This window comes from Arachis hypogaea, chromosome 11 (genome assembly GCF_003086295.3).
Source record: "Arachis hypogaea cultivar Tifrunner chromosome 11, arahy.Tifrunner.gnm2.J5K5, whole genome shotgun sequence".
Taxonomy (NCBI): domain Eukaryota; kingdom Viridiplantae; phylum Streptophyta; class Magnoliopsida; order Fabales; family Fabaceae; genus Arachis; species Arachis hypogaea.
In genome coordinates, this window is record NC_092046.1 from 42,796,295 (window position 1) to 42,801,258 (window position 4,964).

Sequence of the window (4,964 nt, forward strand, 5' to 3'; positions counted from 1 at the left end):
CATATTTTTTTCAAATCCACCTAACTACTTTTCTCTCTCCAATTTTCGAAAATCACTAACCACTTTTTCAAAAATCTTTTTAATTAATTAATTTATTTAGTTTTCAATTTTTATTTTATTTCTTCCCTTAATTTTCGAATACTAACCAATAATTAAAATAAAAACAAAAATATTTTCCTTTTATTTTAATTTAAAATTCGAATTCTCTCTCTCTCTCATCTCTTTCTATTTATTTATTTATCTACTAACACTTCTCTTCATCTTATAATATGAACCCTCTCTCCCTCTCTGTGTTCGAATTCTTCATCTTCTCTCTTCTTCATTCTACTCTTCTATTCTTCTACTCACATAAAGGAATCTCTATACTATGACATAGAGGATTCCTATTCTTTTCTGCTCTCTTCTTTTTCATATGAGCAGAAGCAAGGATAAGAACATTCTTGTTGAAGCTGATCCGGAACCTGAAAGGACTCTAAAGAGGAAGCTAAGAGAAGCTAAAGCACAACACTCTAGAGAGGACCTGACAGAATTTTTCGAAAAAAAGAAGAGATGGCCGAACCCAACAATAATGGTGGAGATGCAAGGAAGATGCTTGGTGACTTTATTGCACCCTCTTCTGACTTCTGTGGAAGGAGCATCTCAATTCATGCAATTGGAGCAAACAACTTTGAGCTTAAGCCTCAATTAGTTTCTCTGATGTAGTAGAATTGTAAGTTTCATGGACTTCCATTGGAAGATCCTCATTAGTTCTTAGCTGAATTCTTGCAAATCTGTGACACTGTTAAGACCAATGGGGTTAATCCTGAGGTCTACTGACTTATGCTTTTCCCCTTTGCTGTAAGAGACAGAGCTAGGACATGGTTGGACTCACAACCTAAAGATAGCCTGAACTCTTGGAAAAAGTTGGTCAATGCTTTCTTGGCCAAATTCTTTCCACCTCAGAAGTTGAGCAAGCTTAGAGTGGAAGTCCAAACCTTCAGACAGAAGGAAGGTGAATCCCTCTATGAAGCTTGGGAAAGATACAAGCAATTGATCAGAAGGTGTCCTTCTGACATATTTTCAGAATGGAGCATCATATGTATATTCTATGATGGTCTGTCTGAATTGTCCAAGATGTCATTGGACCACTCTGCTGGAGGATCTCTTCATCTGAAGAAGACACCTGCAGAAGCCCAGAAACTCATTGAAATGGTTGCAAATAACCAGTTCATGTACACTTCTGAAAGGAATCCTGTAAATAATGGGACAATTCAGAAGAAAAGAGTTCTTGAGATTGATACTCTGAATGCCATATTGGCTCAGAACAAAATATTGACTCAGCAAGTCAATATGATTTTTCAGAGTCTGTCTGGAATGCAAGCTGCATCAGGCAGTACTAAGGAGGCTTTTTCTGAAGAAGAAGCCTATGACCTTGAGAATCCTGCAATGGTAGAGGTGAATTACATGGGAGAATCCTATGGAAACACCTACAATCCTTCATGGAGAAATCATCCTGATCTCTCATGGAAGGATCAACAGAAGCCTAATCAAGGCTTCAATAATAACAATGGTGAAAGAAACAGGTTTGGCAATAGCAAACCTTTTCCATCATCTTCTCAGCAACAGACAAAGAATTCTAAGCAGAGCCACTCTGACTTAGCAACTGTAGTCTCTGATCTATCTAAGACCACTCTCGGTTTCATGACTGAAGCAAGGTCCTCCATTAGAAATTTGGAGGCACAAGTGGGTCAGCTGAGTAAAAGAGTTACTAAACTCCCTCCTAGTACACTCCCAAGCAATACAGAAGAGAATCTAAAAAGAGAGTGCAAGGCCATAAACACATCCCACATGGTCGAACCTGTAGAGGAGGGAAAGGCAGTGATTTTCAGTGAGGAAGACCTCAATGGACGTTCACTGGCCTCCAAGGAGTTCCCTAATGAGGAACCAAAGGAATCTGAGGCTCATATAGAGACCATAGAGATTTCACTGAACTTATTGTTGCCATTCATGAGCTCTGATGAGTATTCTTCCTCTGAAGAGGATGAAGACATTGTTAAAGAGCAAGTTGCTCAGTATCTAAGAGCAACCATGAAGCTGAATGCCAAGTTATTTGGTAATGAGACTTGGGAGGATGAACCCCCATTGCTCATCAATGAACTGAATGATCTGGTTCAACTAAAATTACCTCAGAAGAAACAGGATCCTGGAAGGTTCTTAATACCTTGTACCATAGGCATCATGACCTTTAAGAAGGCTCTGTGTGACCTTAGGTCAAGTATAAACCTCATGCCCCTCTCTGTAATGGAGAAACTAGGGATCTTTGAGGTGCAAGCTGCAAGAATCTCACTAGAGATGACAGACAATTCATGGAAACAGGCTTATGGACATGTAGAGGATGTCTTAGTGAAGGTTGAAGGCTATTACATCCCTGCTAACTTCATAATCCTAGAGACTGGAAAGGATGAAGATGAATCCATCATCCTTGGAAGACCCTTCCTAGCCACAGCAAGAGCTGTGATTGATGTGGATAGAGGAAAGTTAGTCCTTCAAGTGAATGAGGACTACCTTGTGTTTAAGGCTCAAGGATCTTTTTCTGTAACCATGGAGAGGAAGCATGAAAAGCTTCTCTCAAAATAGAGTCAAACAGAGCCCCCACACTCAACTTCTAAGTTTGGTGTTGGGAGGCCAACATCAAGCTCTGAGTCTCTGTGAAGCTCTCTAAGAGCTTCACTGTCAAGCTACTGACATTAAAGAAGCGCTTATTGGGAGGCAACCCAATATTATTTAATTATATTTATTTATTTTTCATTGCTATTTTATGTTTTCTTTAGGTTGATGATCATGTGAAGTCACAAAAACAACTGAAAAATCAAAAACAGAATAGCATTAAAAATAGCACACCCTGAAGGACAGGCTTACTGGCGTTTAAACGCCAGTAAGGATAGCAGAATGGGCGTTTAACGCCCAGTCTGGTAGCATTCTGGGTGTTAAACGCCGGAATGGGCAGCAATCTGGGCATTTAATGCCAGAATGGGCTGTCTGGCACGGGCTGGCGTTAAACGCTAGAAATGGGCAGCAGAGTGGCGTTTAACGCCAGGAAAGGTAGTAGAGCTGGCGTTAAACGCCAGAATTGGCACAGAATGGGCGTTTGAACGCCAGATTGGTGCAGGGACTCAAATTCCTTGACACCTCAGGATCTGTGGCCCCACAGGATCTCCACCTACCTCACTTCTTCTTCTCTCCTCTTCACACCTTTCCATAACACTCTTCCCCATACACCCTTGACCAATCACCTCAATACCTCTTCTCCAAACACCATTCACCTATCAAATCTTACCCTCTTCTCCATACTCTCTTCACCACTCACATCCATCCATCATAAAACTCCACCTACCTCACCATTCAAATTCAAACTATTTCCCTCCCAAACCCACCCACACATGGCCGAATACCCTCTTTCCCTTACCCTATAAATACCCCTCCTTACCACCTTCATTTCCACACATCATACACACTCAACCTACCTTGGCCGAACCTACACTCACCCTCCATCTCCTCTAATTCTTCTTCTTCTACTCCTTTCTTTCTTCTTTTGCTCGAGGACGAGCAACCATTCTAAGTTTGGTGTGGGAAAAGCTAAAACTTTTTGTTTTCCATAACCACTAATGGCACCTAAGCCAGAGAAACCTCTAGAAAGAGGAAAGGGAAGACAATTGCTTCCACCTCTGAGTCATGGGAGATGGAGAGATTCATCTCAAAGGTCCATCAAGACCACTTCTATAAAGTTGTGGCCAAGAAAAAGGTGATCCCCGAGGTCCCCTTTAAGCTTAAAAAGAGTGAATATCCGGAGATCCAACATGAAGTTCGAAGAAGATGTTGGAAAATCCTCAACAACCCTATTCAACAAGTCAGGATCTTAATGGTTCAAGAGTTCTATGCCAATGCATAGATCACTAAGAACCATGACCAAAGTATGAACCCGAACCCAAAGAATTGGCTCACAATGGTTCGGGAAAAATACTTGGATTTTAGTCCGGAAAATGTGAGGCTAGCATTCAACTTGCCAATGATGCAAAGAGATCCTCACCCTTTCACTAGAAGGGTCAACTTTGATCAAAGGTTGGACCAAGTCCTTAGGGACATTTATGTGGAAGGCGCTCAATGGAAGAGAGATTCAAGATGCAAGCCGGTTTAACTAAGAAGGCTTGACCTCAAACCCGTGGCTAGGGGATGGTTGGAGTTCATCCAACGTTCTATCATTCCTACTAGCAACCAGTCTGAAGTTATAATAGACCGGGCTATCATGATCCATAGTATCATGAATAGAGATGAAGTAGAAGTTCATGAAATCATATTTTTAAAACTCTACAAGGTAGCGGACAAGCCCTCTACTTTGGCAAGGTTAGCCTTCCCTCATCTCATTTGTCACCTATGCAATTCAGCTGGAATTGTCATAGAGGAAGACACCCTCATTGAAGAGGATAAGCCTATCACTAAGAAAAGGATGGAGCAAACAAGAGAGCCCACTCATGGACCTCAACAAGAGCATGAGGAAATTCCTCATCATGAAATCCCTGAGATGCCTCAAGGGATGCACTTTCCTCCACAAAACTATTGGGAGCAAATCAACACCTCCTTAGGAGAATTGAGTTCCAACATGGGACAACTAAGGATGGAGCACCAAGAACATTCCATCCTCCTCCATGAAATTAGAGAAGACCAAAGATCCATGAGGGAGGAACAACAAAGACAAGGAAGAGACATAGAGGAGCTCAAGCACTCCATAAGATCTTCAAGAGGAAGAACTAGCCGCCATCACTAAGGTGGACCCGTTCTTTAATTTTCTTGTTCTTATTTTTCTGTTTTTCGAAAATTATGCTTCATGTCTTATCTATGTTTGTGTCTTTATTACATTATCATTAGTGTCTAGTGTCTATGCCTTAAAGCTATGAATGACCTATGAATCCATCACCTTTCTTAAATGA

General features: G+C 41.1%; 1 non-coding gene across 1 annotated transcript; it reads right to left on the reverse strand.

Moving 5' to 3' along the window:
• Positions 1-951: 951 nt before the first annotated feature.
• On the reverse strand, positions 952-1,055 carry LOC112725516 (small nucleolar RNA R71). The gene has a single exon (XR_003164620.1). It is a non-coding gene; the product is annotated as a small nucleolar RNA R71 (small nucleolar RNA).
• Between the last annotated feature and the right edge of the window lie 3,909 nt (positions 1,056-4,964).